We start from the raw sequence: 16630 nt of genomic DNA, 5'->3' as shown, positions 1-16630 counted from the left end.
AAAATAAATGAATCATGGGGGAAAAAATCACACGTGAAAATAAATGAATCGTAAATTATGAGGTGAAAGTAAATGAGCCGTGTGTTAGCAATCACACGTAAAACAAGCAAAACAATCAGACAAAATAATTCATCATGTAAAAAAATTGCACGGGACAATAAATGAAAAATCTCATGTGAATAAAAGAATCACGTAAAATCATGTTTTCAGAAAAGAATCGTATGTAAAAATCACGTGAAAATAAATGTTCTGCAACAAATGTCTGTTTTATTGATCATAGTGTGAGTTGTCACTCTTATTTGTGTCTAGTTATGTGTGTGTGTGTGTGTGTGTGTGTGTGTGTAAGCAGTATGTGAGTGTGTGTCTATGCGTTCACTCATCTGACCCTTCACTGGCAGCACCCCTGGGATATTCACGAGCGAGCAGGCAGGTCTTCAGTGCTTTGATGTGGGCGAAGTGAGAGTGAAATTAATTAAGACCACACGCACACACACACACACACACACACACATACACACACACACATGCACACTCCAAAATGGAAAGAGAGGGCTGCAGACATAAAATAATTTTAGATTAACAGACTCTGAGAAAAGATCACACACACACACACACACACACACACACATGATTACTGACCCGAATGGGCCATGTGTTGGTCTGATCCAAACCGGAGTTTTGCAGAGATGAGCGTGATCCTGTCTTCAGGTCGAACCTGTTCACCGGTGTTTCCATGGCTACTGGGCAATGGAGCCAGCTGATGAAAAAGACACAAATATGTTTCTACACACTGTAACTGTGCCAAAAAAAGGAACTTTACAGCTCTTTCTCACCTGTTAGTCCATAACGATGAGTTTTTTTGCAGTTCGGTTTGATTTCAAATAATGAACTGTACATAAATAACCAAACCATAATATTAAAATAAGATGCTGAGGGGTTTTTTTGCATAAAAGTGTGTCTAGACAGAAATCTATAAAATAAAAATGAAGACTGCAGTGCTGAATGATAAATAATTTAAATAAATGATTATATAATGATGATATTAATATTTGAAATTATTATTATTATTATTATTATTATTATTGTTGTTGTTGTTGTTGTTGTTGTTGTATATTTATAACAAATATAAAGAAAATATTTTTATATAAAATAATATATGAATAATATAATTATATTATTCATATATTATTTTATATAAAAATATTTTCTTTATATTTGTTTTTTGCTCATTGTTTTTTTTCCAAATTAATAATACAGTTCATCAGCTCTTTCCTTTGAAAAAAGAAAGAAAGAAAAAAAAAATTCTGCCCATAATAGCATGTTTGTTTCACTTCCTGTGGTTAAATGCAGTGTCCTCTCTTATATACAGACTGAAACCACCTGACTGATTATTTTCTTCTTTTTTTTTTTTTCATTTCTTAAAAGCATTTGTTTTCCAAACCTGTTGGCTTTTTCCGCACTGAGAAATGGCTACTCATGTGGAAGTATGGAACATGAAGTCTGCTCGTTCTACACACCACTATCACTACACTCGGTACACTCGGAGGAGCTCGGATTGCATGAGCTAACAGCCATAGTGTGATTGTTCACGTTGAGTGGAGAGAGAAGAGCCTTGGAGTATTTCCCAGGCCATTGTGAGAGAGCACAACCTGTTCGGCTCTTACACACCCCTGCTGTGCAGAGAGTTTGCACTCTGTAACTAGACCAGCTACTTGGAGGTCCCAGTGCCCCAATATCATGTAATCTCAAAATCCTGACCTTTAACCCATCTTCATTTTAAGTACTTTATTTCACTTTCATGTGCTCCATTTTTATTTTTATTTTTTGGCTTCATTGACTTTCTCTCATTTCTAATAAGCATGGTGTACTGTAAGTTATGTATTAGCTGGCAATAAGAACATTTTTAATCGACTAGTTAAAATTGCAGGTTTTTTCCACCTTTACAAATAAAAAGAAATGTTTTAGGAAAAAAAGGTACAATAACCTGGTTGCAGAAGTATGTACACCCTTTTATAACGGGGCATGTGATTGTGCTCAGAATGAACCAATCACATTCAAACTCTAGTTTTGAACTAATTATCTTAAACCTGTCATCAATGAAGTACTTCCTATTAACTCCAAATAAAGATCAGATGTTTCTGTAGCATTTTCTTGACATCCTTTTGGTTTCATCTGACTGCTGAAGTCATGGTCCACAAAGAGCTTATAAAGCATGTACTTGACCTCACTGCAGAAAGTATTGATCAGGAGAGTGGTACAAAAGAATTTCCAAAACATGAGATGTTTGGATTAAAAATGGAGAAAATGGGGCATCACGGTGTCATTACCAAGAACAGGACGTCCGTCCAAAATAGACAAAAGGACAAGAAGATAACTAATATGGGAGGCTCCCAAGTGACCTACAGCAACATTAGACAAGCAGCAGGAATATCTGGCAAGTATTAGTCACTCCCTACATGTGACAACAATCTCTCGTATTCTTAACATGGTTGGGCTATGGGGTAGGGCCCTTTATCAAGAAAAAAAAAATTCAAGCCTACTTAAATCACCCCAAAAATTTATTATTGTCAAAAATGTATTATTGTCTGATGAGACAAAGGTAGAAACTTGGGGCATAATTCTACAAGATGTCTTTGGTGCAAAAACAAAACACTATACCCACAGCGAAGCATGGTGGTGGCAGCATTGTGCTATGGAGCTGCTTCTCTTTAGCTGGGACTGGGGCTCTAATCCAGATAGAGGGAATCATGGACAGCTCCAAATACAAATCTAAAACCTGCAGGCCTCTGTTAGACAGCTGAAGATGAAGAAAAAGTTCACCTTCCAACACAATAACAATCCAAAGCACAAATCCAAGTCAAAAAAAGTCAAAAAATGGCTTCAAAACAAAAGATCTAAATCCTGATGAAAACCTGTGCAACGTTGTGAAGAGGGCTGTGCACAGGAGATCCCCTCCCAATTTGATAGATCTGGAGCATTTTTGAAAGAAAGAATTGAATAAAATTCCCAAATCAAGATGTGGTATGTTGGTAGACTCTTATCCAAATGACTGAGTGCTGTATTACATGCAAAAGGTGCTTTAACAAAGTATTAGTTAAGGGGTGTGCATACTTATGCAACCAGGTTATTGTAAGGTTTTACTTTTCCCTAAAATGTTTCTATTTGTTTTTCACTTAAATAATGTAATCTATTTTTGCTAGATTAGATTAGATTTTTGGTAGATTAGATTACATCTTTTCCTCATATTAACAGTGAGAAAAAAAAAGTAATATGATTTATCTTGGTTTCATTTTTCAATTTCAAAAGGGGTATGTAGACTTTTTTTAGACTATATCCACTGTATATTTATGAATTATATATATAATTTGTTTTCCTTGTACAAAACAATTCTTATGGTGGACTTTTGGACACTACTGTAGCACCACACACAAACATATACACAGGCTACACAAACACAGACACCCTACACAAACACACACACACACATACACACACACACACAATGTTTCTTCCTCAGCTGGAGGCTGTCTGTTTCCTCCAAAATGAAGCAGAAGATATGGCGAACCGCCAAAGCCAAATTATGTGCGTCTGTAAAATTTAATTTTCCATAGACTTCCCTCCTCATTGGGAATGACATTTTCCATTTGGAGCATTGCTAATATCTCCGGAAGATTGAGAGTAAAGAAAATGAAATGCCAGTGGTACAGAGTGTGAGGACATATACTAGGCTAGAGCAGTCTAACTAGGACAAGAACAAACAAATCAACTAGACAGCTGAATAAAACACAGCTATATGTGCAGGCCTGTCCATTCTGCCTCTAACGTTTAAAGATGTAAGAAGACGTTTGATTACGTTTGACTGCACATATTTCCATGAATTTGCCACATAATTACTTTGCCTTCGTTAGCTCCAGCCCTGATCCAGAAATCAAAGATTTCCTCTGAATTACAGAGCCAGCTAGTAATACATTATGGCTGAAATTAAATTCGTTCTGCTGCACCACCACAGAGATGGAGATATATTTTGTACCGCATTGGATCGTGTTGAAGGTGCAAACAATGATTTAGAAAGGGCTTTGATGAAAATGAGACGACTATTTACACAAGCGATGATGCACCATGCATGACCAAAATAAAGGCTAATTAAAACAGAATCATAAAGCAAAGCCCCAATGAACCATAAACTAGAGCTAATTACTGTAGTCACGCAGAAGCCTCCTTCTTTGTGGGTCTTTATGGCTTTTTTAGGGCACCGCAGGGGAGGAGAGTAAACAAATAACAATCAGATATTGTGCTATAGGGCTACAAGTGAGATAAATACACCAACAAGAGCGTCTCGCTCGGATTCACACGACACGCCTTCCAGGATGAAAGGTTACAGGTGAATAAGATGAGGGCGGGGGGCGGAGCTTAGTGGTCATAGTTTTTCATACAATTTCTAGTATTACACTATGGATATATCAGTGTGTTTGTTGAATGTTTTTTTTTCTATCATTGTTTACCACATCATCGATTAGCTACATTTTCCATCCCCACATTTTATGTCTAGGCTATTTGTTTTTTTTATTCCCAGAACAGGATATTAAAAAAAAACTATTTCATTTGGTATGTAGCTATGTTTAAACCGTTACTAGCCTTGACAGGATTGATGTTACTATTGCCACAACTGTGTTGTGTCTCGTACTATGTGTTTTCTTGTAGGCTTCTCTTGCAAAACATGAGCTTGGGTTAAAATTAAGAAAATAAAACAAGGTGTTGTTTATCAGGGCTACTTCACTATACAAGAATTCAAAAAGAATCTCCACTGCTGTTCACTTCAATTTTATAATGAACTCATGCTGCAATCCACTGTACTCCGAACTTGGAAAAATCCCATCCTCTGACATGGAAAAGTGCAATGGAAAGGTCATAACAGCTTGGAATTCCAAGTCGGGAACTCAGGCAACATCCACAGAATGGGCAGAAATAATAGATTATTTCATGTAAATCTTCTTAATACGTTTATCGAAATTCAGAGAATAGCCATACAAATATGACCTTGCTTTGGACATCCATGTTTTTCTGAGCATTTCTTCTGCTGTAAGGTCACATATGTCTGGCCACGCCCCCTTTTCCCCTCTTTAACCTTTGTCTAACAATCTCCTGACCTTTCCTTAAAACCAAAAACAGTAAAGCAGCAGGTGGCAGGTTATTGACTGCTTTAGCCAGTGCTTGGGATGTACTTCCTACTTAAAAAAAGAACACAGTGTGAAGAGAAATTATGCTTATTTACTGACCATAATTACACAATGAACAGCTGAATGTCTTTTTGAGGCACTGAATATGATCTGTGCAGCTATAGTTCACCTACATTCAAGCAAAGGACACACTCCTCTGGGTATTCCACTATTTTTCCACACACATATTGAATATAAAATACGGCTTTTTTTTTTTTTGAAAACACGGCGTCAAAAGGTGCGGATATTTTTCGCTTCCTCTTCCTGCGAACCACCAGCAGCTGCTCAGACGCAGAGTAAACAAAGGCTCCGTATATAGGTCATCTCCTCTCTGTTCTCGCTCAAGATGGATGCACCATTAAGACCCAGCAACACAAACACTCTCCTGGCTAAATCACACACACTAGCAGGATATCTACTAGGAGCTTGTTATGGGGAATTTCGACCTGGATAACAAAAGACAAGCCTTGGAGCTATGCGTTTAACTCCAGTGCACCTGGATCAGTCACAATTACCGCAGGAGATGATTTGTATCTGACTGCTCAGACGATCGTTCATCATTCTGCTGTAATTACACTGTTGGTCCGCTGACATGAATAAGTTTCTCATTTCATGCATATTTTCTCAATCGTTGAATATCCTGGCATTACCCATGCTGTATCACCAGAATTACAATTAAGTTCTTTTAACTATTATTGTTACAGCAGGGCGTTAACATTCCAGATTCCATTACTGATAAATGTTTTTTTTTTTTTTTTAGTTAGGAAAAACAAATACACATTTTATTAAGTCAATTATCAAAAACAAGATCCAGTTATTTTTGACATGAAAGTAATAACAATCCTTATATATATGCTGTATAGAGCACTTTTCATTTCGAGTTTAAAATCACAAATTGCTTTATGTACAAAAGAGGAATTCATTCATTCATCTTCAATAAGCACTTTATCCTAGTTAGGGCTGTGGTTCGTTCAAGGAACACTGGGTTTAAGGTAGGAAAACACCCTGAATAGGACACCAGTCCATCTCTGGGCATCTCACACACACACACACACACACACACACCCATAATGGCGTAATGGAGTGTATCCACTCCACCTATATACTATTAAACCTATGAACATCTAAATACTTATCTTAAAGTGCACTTAACTGTCTGTCAGTTAGGACCATAACTGCAAATTCAAATTGATAAAACTATGCATCATGTCACATACGGGATGTTAATAAACACTAAACAGACCCTAGTGTATATGTTCCTCTCTTGGTTTCTCTTCGCAGCACTCCTTACACCACCCAAGGCCGTCACTATAATGTCAGCACCCCTGAACGCAGCGTCCTTACTGAGCACTCGGCTCTGATAATGACCGAGTTTTGCAGCTGCGCTGTCTCATCGTGGGATACGAGCTCGAATATGAGCATGGTGAGAAACCCCTGATCAGGAGAAGGGAAGGAGAATGATGACCTGAGCTGGAGGAGTTTTACACAAATAAGAGAACGACATGCTGTCAAGCTGTGTGTGGGTTCACTGGATCTTCCTGGATGCGCTGGAGCATAGAAGCAGGCTGAATCTCACACCTCTCGTTATTATCTGCGGTATGCCTGACACAGGCTCAGTCACCTTTCTCACTTGTGCAGAGGTAGAAAGAGAGAAAAACAGATGGAGGAGTAAAGCTGTCCGAGGAGAGGGGGAAAAAAGACAACAAGCGTGACAGAGTTAAATCCTGAAAATCAAAGGTTAAATTAAAAAGAGAGAGAGAGATTGGAGAGAAAATGATACTTTTGGTTCACTGCAGACCCGATAGCTATAAGCTTCTCTTATTCATTAGCAAGAAGAGCTTTGTAGCTCCAGGGCCAAATTAAAAAAGCAAAACAGTAAGGGCATTTTCACACTTAGTACGAGTACCTGAGTCAGCTCTCAGGACTCATTCTTGGCTTGCTTGGGGGTGGGGCTCATAAACGCAGTCCTTCTGAGTCGTGGATCGAGTGCGCGATTCTTGCAGGTTTGCATTACGGTAGGCGCTAGATTCATCCATTTGCTGTTTTGCTTTTTTTTAATTTATTTTCATGTTCTACCGATACTCAAGCGGAAAAAAAACAGTGGTTTTTTGATGCAGGGAATCTCATCATACAGGAATACCTGCAAACGATGAGCCAATCTCATATAAAAAAGTTTTTAACCATGTATAAGATCTGAGGTTTTGACCATGCACTCGCACCACAATGGTGAGCTAATTACAGAGCACTAGCCATATAAGTCTGGGTTTATATATCAGTAACAACCAATAACAACCTTTTCACCAGTATAATGAAAATAGAAACAGGAAGTAACGTGGCATGTTGAGCCAATCATGTGGCATGCCACACCTGATGTGGACCACACCAGGGTTCGGATGAATTGAACCCCAGATCACCAATTTCAAGAGGATCAGTGATCAGGGATCAGGGATCAGTTCTCTGGACCTTCACCAAGCTCAAAAACAGCTTTCACACTTCACCAATCATGATCTCAAACAGACACAAACTAAACTTTTTCTAAAACATCAAACACCATCTGGAATGATCACCCATTTGAGAAAAAAAAAATGGGGTAAATGTTACATTTCTGCCTTTTCCTTTAGGAATCTACTTTTCTTTAACAAGTCAGCTACAAATGGACACAATGACACTTCGCCAAACAAAGAAACAAATTTAGCTTATAAGAAGCTTCAACCTTAATGAATATGTGAAAAGAAATAAAGAAACTAGCCAGAACTGTTCCCAGTGGCCATGTAAGGATATCAATGAAGGTTAATTCCTTCATGTTTTGTGTTTTCCCTGCTCTCTCTCTCTCTCTCTCTCTATCTCTCTCTCTCTCTCTCTTGCTCACACACACACACACACCTTATCAGGTGTGTAGGCAATCTGAGAAAACCAGCTGGATGTCGTTGTGGCTTCACGCAGAAGACATTTGAGTTTGAGATCAAAAGATGAATTTGAGACAATAGGTCAGAATTTCAACTTCTAATGTCTGAAATTTTCATTTAGACATGTTAAACAACTTAGAACATGGCACTATTGGTGACAGATCACCCAATCTTTAGGTGAGCAAAAGTACTGGAACAGATAGCCTTTTGCTCTCAAACCCAAATATCTTCAGTGTACAGCAAAAACAAAAGAATTGTCCTTACTGTTCCAATACTTTTAATATGATTAGTAGAAAATGTCATAATTTGACCATGTGAAGGGTTTTCCCAGGCCACATATTCTTAAATCAACTCGATCTTTTCTTTAAATCAACTGAATTCATGATATTACAACAAACACAACTGCATTTTCTTATGAACAAATTGATTAGCGAAGCTGTGGCCACTAATCTCACAAAATCCAAGAATTTTGAGTATGTGGAAGTTCAAAAAATGCGCTGTAATAAAATTTTGGAGTCAAGCTTATAGTATAAAGAAACTACCAAAAGGCTTTTGGTATTTATATGGTATTTATCTCATCTAGGGTGTATTCCAACATCTCACCCAGTGTTCCTCAGCTCCAATGCATCCCCGACCAGGATAAAGCACTTACTGAAGATAAGACTGAACTGTCACACTTGTCACTGCTAGTATTTCTCATATACCATGTAGACAAGGTGTTAATAGCTCTAACAGCACTAATGTAACCGTTACCCTGGGTTTACACCAACAAGTGATGTGTTGCGCATGTTGCTCAAGGGTTGTCTCTTTTGAGTGCGTGTTGACTGCTGCGAATGTCACTGGTGGACGTGTCAGTCCGACTGTCCAGTTTTGCTATAAGATAAGACATTGTAGCAGCGGAGATGTATGCAGTATCCAATATAATTTCACTGTTACTATTGGTTATCATAATTAAAGAGTCATTCAAATTTAAATTTTTGCTTGCCAAACACTGTAATAAGAACATGATTTAACCCTTACTCAACCCAGAATGCAGGAACTGAACCATACATACTGTGTATTTTGTGAGATGCAAGCTGCTAAAATGACCCATGAGGCACCAAGGACACAGCTGAAGCACTGCAGAAATACCAAGTCTTCTGCATATCTCCACCAAAGCACAAACAAGTAAATAAATCCTTGGATAAAGTTCACAAAATCATTGATTTTTTTTTTCTTTTCTTTTTAACCAGCCCCATGGTCTCCAAGCTTGCCAAAATATATTTACTGGGAAAGTAAATTACGAGTCTGTTTTCAGCCCTCCTCCTTCCAACACCTCCTACAGTGAATGATCTCTGAGCCAATTCATTATATGCAGTGTGGAACCAAATATCAAATACCAAAAGTATACATTTCATTCTGATTCAGACTGGGAAAAAAATGGACTAGTAGGTATGAAATAAGTTGCTCACATTATTTCTATCAGGCTTGAAAAACTGCCATTGATGATAAACCTCCAATGATCATTGATCACAGCCTTACACACACTACATGCCTTGTGCTGTCCACCATTATGCTCGCATTACGCATTATGAATGAATAAAAACAAACAAACAAACAAACAAAAATCAGCAGGGGGTTTTAAGAGTTTTATTTTTATAGACTCGACTTCCAGAGGATCGATCTAGATGTCCAAGGCTAAATATGATAAACCTGTTTGAAAATGCTAATTAATATGAATTATTTATGTATTTAAAATTATTGTGTTACTTTATTTTTTATTCATTTTTGTAACTGAAATTTTTTGTAATTGTAATTTTTTTTTGCTCTATAGTTATTATCCTTTTATTGTTTAACTATTCCATACTTTTTGTTATTATATCTAATTGATTTTTTTATTTGATTCTAATCTTCTATTTTTATTTTCATCTCTTTTTTGTATTTTTCTGGCATACAAACAATTACCATACCCCCCCCCCCCCCTTTTTTTTTGTTACTGTCGTTCAACTATTTGGAATGCTTTGCTGATTTTTTTTAGTTTCATTATTTTAAGTTTTAATGTGCCTCCTCGCTTTATTTTTGTCTTTACTTCTTTTATTTGTGCTGGCACTTTTCCTTCCTGCCAAGTGTTTAGTCTATAAATATCTATAAATATTAACAGAAATCGTTCTCAGGGCGTGTGAAGGGGCTGCTTTCGAACACTGTTCTTTTCCAATACATAACTCCATGGCTCGTTTTCATTCTTTCCTTCAGGGTTATTGCATTCCTGGCCATCAAATGCCTAACTCTCTCAGGAGTGTGACCATTCATCAACTGCAACCTGTGAGTTTATACAGTGTCCACAAATAACCTCAATATTCACATGGGGAAAGTTACTCGTATTCAGATTCGGTTTATGCACCTGCTTAAGTCCATATTCTGGACTCTGCATTCAGATCATGCAAATGACCTGCGTGAAGAACACACTTCTGAGGTTGCCAGATTTTTATTGAGTAGAAATTTCTGAGACAGGGTTTTTCATCAAAGTCTAGACCACCACCTATAAACACAAGCACTCCTCTTTAAGTAAAAAAAAAAATTGAAAAAAAAATCAGCAATAGAAAATACAGGCTGAAGAATGAAATAGCATCATATACTTTTTTTGCTGTCAAACATAAAAACAAGAGACATTGTTCTAGTTGAAATTATTACATTACTCACGTCAAATATGGTTTATTCCAACAAAATGGCTTCCATCCTCATTATTCAGCAGCTTATAAAATAGCACTTGATCCAGCACAACCTATTATACTTTAAATTTCAGTGTGATGCATTGTGGTTACATCAAACTGTCAGAGAGTGGTGCTAGAATTAATACTGTTTCTCGTTCGAGCGTATAGAACGTATTGAAAGTTGAGTTATGTACACATAGTGAGGACTTTCTGGGGCAGTTGCGTAACCCATCTCTGAATACACATAACTTTCCCTGCATAAATACTGATGTAACTTTTGGATTTAAATCAGACATTTTCTTAGCATTAGCAGCATAGCACCTGTTTTGTTTAATAGAATCACTATGAAAATGTTAAAATTCCTTCTTTAAACTGTACTTTACTGTAGTAACAACAGTATTTTACTAGAAGTCATGATTTTGTTAGCTGAGAAACCTGAGAACGCATGAAATGGCTCAGCATCTGCAAACAGGAACATATTCGCTCTAAAAATAGCTGTGAATGCCAAAAAAAAAACGAGCTAGACGCATGTTGCGCTGCTAATGTAGTGGGTGTGTTTTGCCAGTGTGTGTAAGAAACGGTGTAGCAGGTCAACGTAGGGGTCCAATCACTGGATCGGACAAGCATCCCACATTTATTTCATGTTCTTTTCATGCTGCTTACTCTTCTCCTTTTCTTACCCCAGACAAAAGGATTAACCAAGGGAGCTTGCTCAGGACTGTGGTAGGGCATTCTCACAGAGATTCACACACACACACACACACACACACCAAAAATCCTCTCCTACTTGTTTAGCACCTGTGTATGCCTGATAGTGTACGGCATCCTCCAGGTCTTGTAATGGAAGCCGGTCTCCAGAGACACACACGGCACACACACACAAACACACACACACTGAATCTGAGTTTGTTTTTCACAGCACACAAACAAACAGAATAAATCCAAGGTAACGCACACTGGGTCAGATGTAATGTGTGTCAAGCGGCGCAGTGCAAAACGCAACTTGAGGCGGTTGAGGTGTGTCTGAAATGAATTTGGTAAGACTGTAGCTCATCACGCAAATTGTGGCTGTGGACGTCTAGCAAATTACGGTTTAAAAGCTGAGGAAAGACGGGTTCTTGAAGATAATGTGTTAATAAGTGAAGTTCTGATAAATAAAGACCTTCGTGTCAGAAGAAGGCGGTGTGCAGGGCATTAATACGCCTGTTATGCCATTTGATTACTAATTGCTTTTAAAGAGAAGTCAGCTGGATACAGAGTCAGAAAGCAGTATAAATGCCGGTGCAATTAAACTGAATTATGTGTTTCTTCTGCGATCTCAAACCCAAATGTCTTCAGTGTATTGCAAAAGCAAAAAAACTGGCCTTGGCGTTCCAATATTTTCAGAAGAGACCGTATGTCAAATACAAAAGCATATAATTAAGAACTAAAAAGAACTAAAAGCCCTAAAAACCCAACAGATGACTCAATTGATGAGAAATTTCAGGATGACGAATATCTTATGATCATTTCTGAGTTTTCCTGTTTCCTAACAGTACATGCATAAGCTTGTTTGTCTTAAAATTACAACGGCTCTCCCTATTTGTTTTTTTTTTTTTTTTTTTTTTGCGGAAAGATGACAAGGAATTCCCAGAAAAGTCTGAAAAGAGAACATCTTCCTTCAGGAAGTCACTCTTCCCAGAAGCTCAAGATGGAGATTACGATTAAAATGAGAATGACTCGTTTTGATAAGTGTTTTGATGACGAAGACAAGCTTTCAGAGAAGGAGGAATGATGCCATTTCAGCTAAACATCACTGTGTGCCTAAACCTCCAATGGCCATGCCACATTGTCAAGCTACAGTGGAGAAACTGGAGCGATGTCAGTGTCGGTGATGATGTTTGTCAAAACAAGCATTTGATTAGAGATTCGTAACCCAAAACCTTAGCTCCAGGGAAAAGGAATTTGAATAGAAATAGTTCTATATTGGACCATTTTAATTAGCACGAGTCTAATTTTGCACAACATTGAATAACCAGGTAACAATTCCCTTTCTTTTTCAGAGAATTAATCGCAATCCAGACATCTGAGCTAGCTTTTCCATGAAGAGAAAACATACCTGATATTCACGAGGCATTATTTCCAAGCTTCCACCTTTACCTTCCAGCTACGCCGTTCTGCATTTATTGTCAATCACTTCAAATAAAAACCCCCACCAGAATATTTTTCACCCTCATTTATGTAAGTGTGTTGTTTATGTTGTAGCTATCCATCACACATAATAGCTATTTTTTCCACACCCTGGAACACAAGACGTTCAATCAGCACCATTTTGTTTAAAATGACATAGTATTTCATATTACTGGCATGTAAAATATGAATATTTCATGAATTTCTCAGTACACACTTCTCAGTCTATTTTGCTGTGTGTTTGTTTTTTGTTTGAATCACCAAGATTCCCTGTCACCCAGAACCAGCGGGAAATAGGCTAGACGTTTTCAGGGTCAGCTAGCCATTGACGATGGTATTTTATCGCAAAATGCTACCATCCCCAAGTGACTCCAGGGTTTAAAACATCGCCCCTGGCAGTTAGCCAGTCTTTATAGAACCACAGTTAGATGCATAACTTGTGAACAGTTCAGTGCAACACACACACACTGCTATTTTATATCTGTATTTGCTCAATCCTGCCTCAAATCTATGCATGAAAAAGAATAGCGTTTAGTCTTCCACGCCACTTTCATACAGATTTTCCACCAGATTCTAAAAGTTTCAGAAATGCTGATTTTCTTCGTACTGGTGTGCGTATATTGATCACCTGTAAAGTGCAAAGCGCATTCCTGACACAGCTCATTTGCATGTAGTGACGCCCACAACCTTCCATAAAAGGCAAAGTGCACAGCCAGCGGAGAGAACAAAATGAAGAATGAAGGTAAAGGCTGAAAGACAGAAGCAGATGTTTTTTTTTTGCCTCACATCTGTGCCAAAAAATATTTACTTCTGTTAATATAGCACCATTTCTTTTGTCATTACTGAATGATTTGTTTTATTTGTCTTAATTTATGGGTTTGTGTTGGCTTTCTTTCTTTCTTTTTAAAATGTTCTCGATGGTACTGTTATGAGGATGCGTTTTCGATAGAGACTCCAAAGCACTTCTAGAAGTAGTGCGTTTGCTGAACGCCCTTATCCAGAAAGTGCATTAGTTAGCCTTTGTGTGTGTAAATTTACACACACTCAGGAGCACGAATAGGATACGAACGTTTTTCCGAATTTATAGGATTTTCATGAATACCAAATTCTTTGTCTTAATGCTCATATGAACAATTTCCAAATAAATCTGTTTGTATCCAACTTGATAAATGAGGCCCATTTTGTGTTTTAAGGCCGCTGATCTCAGCTCACAGCGAAACAATTCTTTTACAATGTGTGATTTTTGTCTTTGAGAGCAAAACATTGCATTTTTTGCCTAGTTTCAGTTTTTCCTTATTCTTACATCTTAAATAGTTTTTCTTTATACCTTTGGAGTTAACTTTTTTCTTTATACCAGGGGATTTATCTTTCCCAAAATCTATTTTTTACCCTAAGTGGAACTCATAAGCAGTTTGACATGAAGTTTTTAGTTTGTTTTTTTTTTCCATAGCACACACAATGTGTATCCTGATTTATTTTTTCGTAGAACACACAGTGTATCTGACTCTCTCTCTCATAATAACCACAGTGTGTGTCCAAGTCTCTTCTATACGGCACACAGTATGTCTCTGAAATAATTTTTTTCACAGCACACACAGTGCATATCCAACTCTGTGCACCTGAGTCCTTCTCTTAACACACACCGAGGTTTTCTTATTACACACACACACACAGTGTATCCGCTTTTCTTTTTTCTCAGCACACACAGTGTTTCTCTGAGATTCTGTCTCACAGAGCACTGTCTTATTTGGGGTTTTTCTTGCCCACTAGTTCAAAAAGTCCTTTCATACTTCTGACTTAAGCATGACCAGCTTACACACACACACACACACACACAAACCAGCGCTGTGAGAAGATAAAATAAAGCCACGGAAACAATACTGAACTTTGAGGACCCGTGACTCAACAAAGGTTCTCTTCAGCTCAAGCCGTGAGAAATAAGATATTGGATTGTCCTTTCTTTTGCTTTTTTCCTTTAGGATCTTGAGGAAATTGTGCAATCAGGAAAAAAAAACAGAAAACAGTGCGACAGCTAGAAATGTGTTGAAACGAATGAATCCATTACTCCAAAAATTCTTGTTTAAATGTGAGTACATTAATATAATAATAATTAATATAATAATATAGTAATGCAAGTTTGATTGCATCACTGAATTTGGGCTTCAATTTTTTTTTTTTTTTTGCTCTTTATTACACTTATTATTATTCCATGGAAATTAAAAATCTAGATCTACAAACAGTACAGAGAACCCAGCTACTTGTATTTCCACCACGTTTCTAACATCCATGCCAAAAATCGGTGTTATCTCCGAAGACTGAAACGTGAGGGAGCTCGGATCCATCACGCGTGACAGATACTGTATTTACAGCTGCGGAAGATAAATGGTGAACTCTGGCTTCAAGACAGAAGGAAAGACGCCAAGCTTCCCAAACACAAAGCAATTTCAGGCGCAGATAATGAGGCTGCGCTGGCTAATTTAGAGATCTGAACCACACACACACACTCACTCACACACACACACATAAACTCTTTCCAGTACAAAAGCTCCTGCATTCAGATCACATATTACAGCTGCGTTCTGCTTCACGCACAGTAATAATGTATGTTAAGCAGCACACGTTGGTGAAGAAAATTAGCACTGATTTTTTCGGCGTGGTATTAGCTCCATTAGCATACATTGATGCGACTTACTGGGGTGAGCAGCCCCTGTGCTAAACAGATAAGGACATTAAAGTGCTGCTGAGCCAAGGTTCCTCGCCCTTCCATCTCATTTATATTTCCAGGCACTTTTTTAATCTCTTCTTGGCTGAATTATCTGGGGAAATGGGTCCTAAATGTATCTGCACAATTACCACCAAACCTGTATCATAATCGTATCGTTTCTCAGAATAATGCTGTGTCGAGCTCAGCCTCAGCCTCAGAGAGAAACTCTGCGGATAATAACATGACACTGAGGCGGGATCCTGCATTAGGCAGGATATCTTTACGAAACCATCCCTCAGGAAGCCGCCCAGACGTTTGCACTGGTGCTCACGTTTAAAACGCAGGCTAACTCCTAAGGGGATTATGTCGGAGCGAGGTTAGGCTGCTGGTGCAAAACGTCGTCTTCTGTGAATGAATCATTTATGAATTTGCTATGTGAAAATTCACAAACCTGACTATCTCATAACAGCTCCAAATGTAAATATATACAGTGGATAGGAAGTATCTCCTCCATATTAAAATGTAATTCATGCTCTGTACTTCCTGTCCTCGGATAGCCATCCTTAGATATCCAGTCTGACATGCTGCTGTAGGAAAATAATCAGTGACGGGGTGGTGTGATGATGTTACTGTTATCACCTCGGAGTTGGATATTTTCCAACAACAGCATGTCCTGAAATGCTTTATTCCTCTTATACCTCAGCAATTTGCCAATGCCGACGTGTTAAGTTTTAATTCATTAAAGAAGGATACGTCATACGTTTTATCCATTTATAGTTGTATTTAATATTGTGGACTGTCTGCAAAACAAGTTAGTTCCTATTATCACTTATGTCACAGCAGCTATGAACAGTCGTTCCATCACCAGCCTTTCTTTTTCTCACTCTTAATTTAAGACAAAGTTAAGATAGAAAAAAAAAACAACACGGCTTGCCATGTTACTGA

The 16630-nt window shown here is 37.9% G+C and overlaps 1 long non-coding RNA gene across 1 annotated transcript in view; it reads right to left on the bottom strand.

The window, feature by feature from the left end:
- Nucleotides 1–11: 11 nt before the first annotated feature.
- LOC128318061 (uncharacterized) overlaps nt 12–16630 on the bottom strand; it is a 97119-nt gene continuing 80500 nt past the window's right edge. The window contains exons 3-4 of the long non-coding RNA XR_008301525.1: nt 640–757; nt 12–440 (exon numbers count right to left, since the gene is read on the bottom strand). This is a non-coding gene — a long non-coding RNA (uncharacterized LOC128318061). The remainder of the gene's footprint in view (nt 441–639; nt 758–16630) is intronic.

Source organism: Pangasianodon hypophthalmus, chromosome 3 (genome assembly GCF_027358585.1).
Source record: "Pangasianodon hypophthalmus isolate fPanHyp1 chromosome 3, fPanHyp1.pri, whole genome shotgun sequence".
Classification (NCBI taxonomy): domain Eukaryota; kingdom Metazoa; phylum Chordata; class Actinopteri; order Siluriformes; family Pangasiidae; genus Pangasianodon; species Pangasianodon hypophthalmus.
This window is presented reverse-complemented; position numbering and strand designations above follow the sequence as displayed.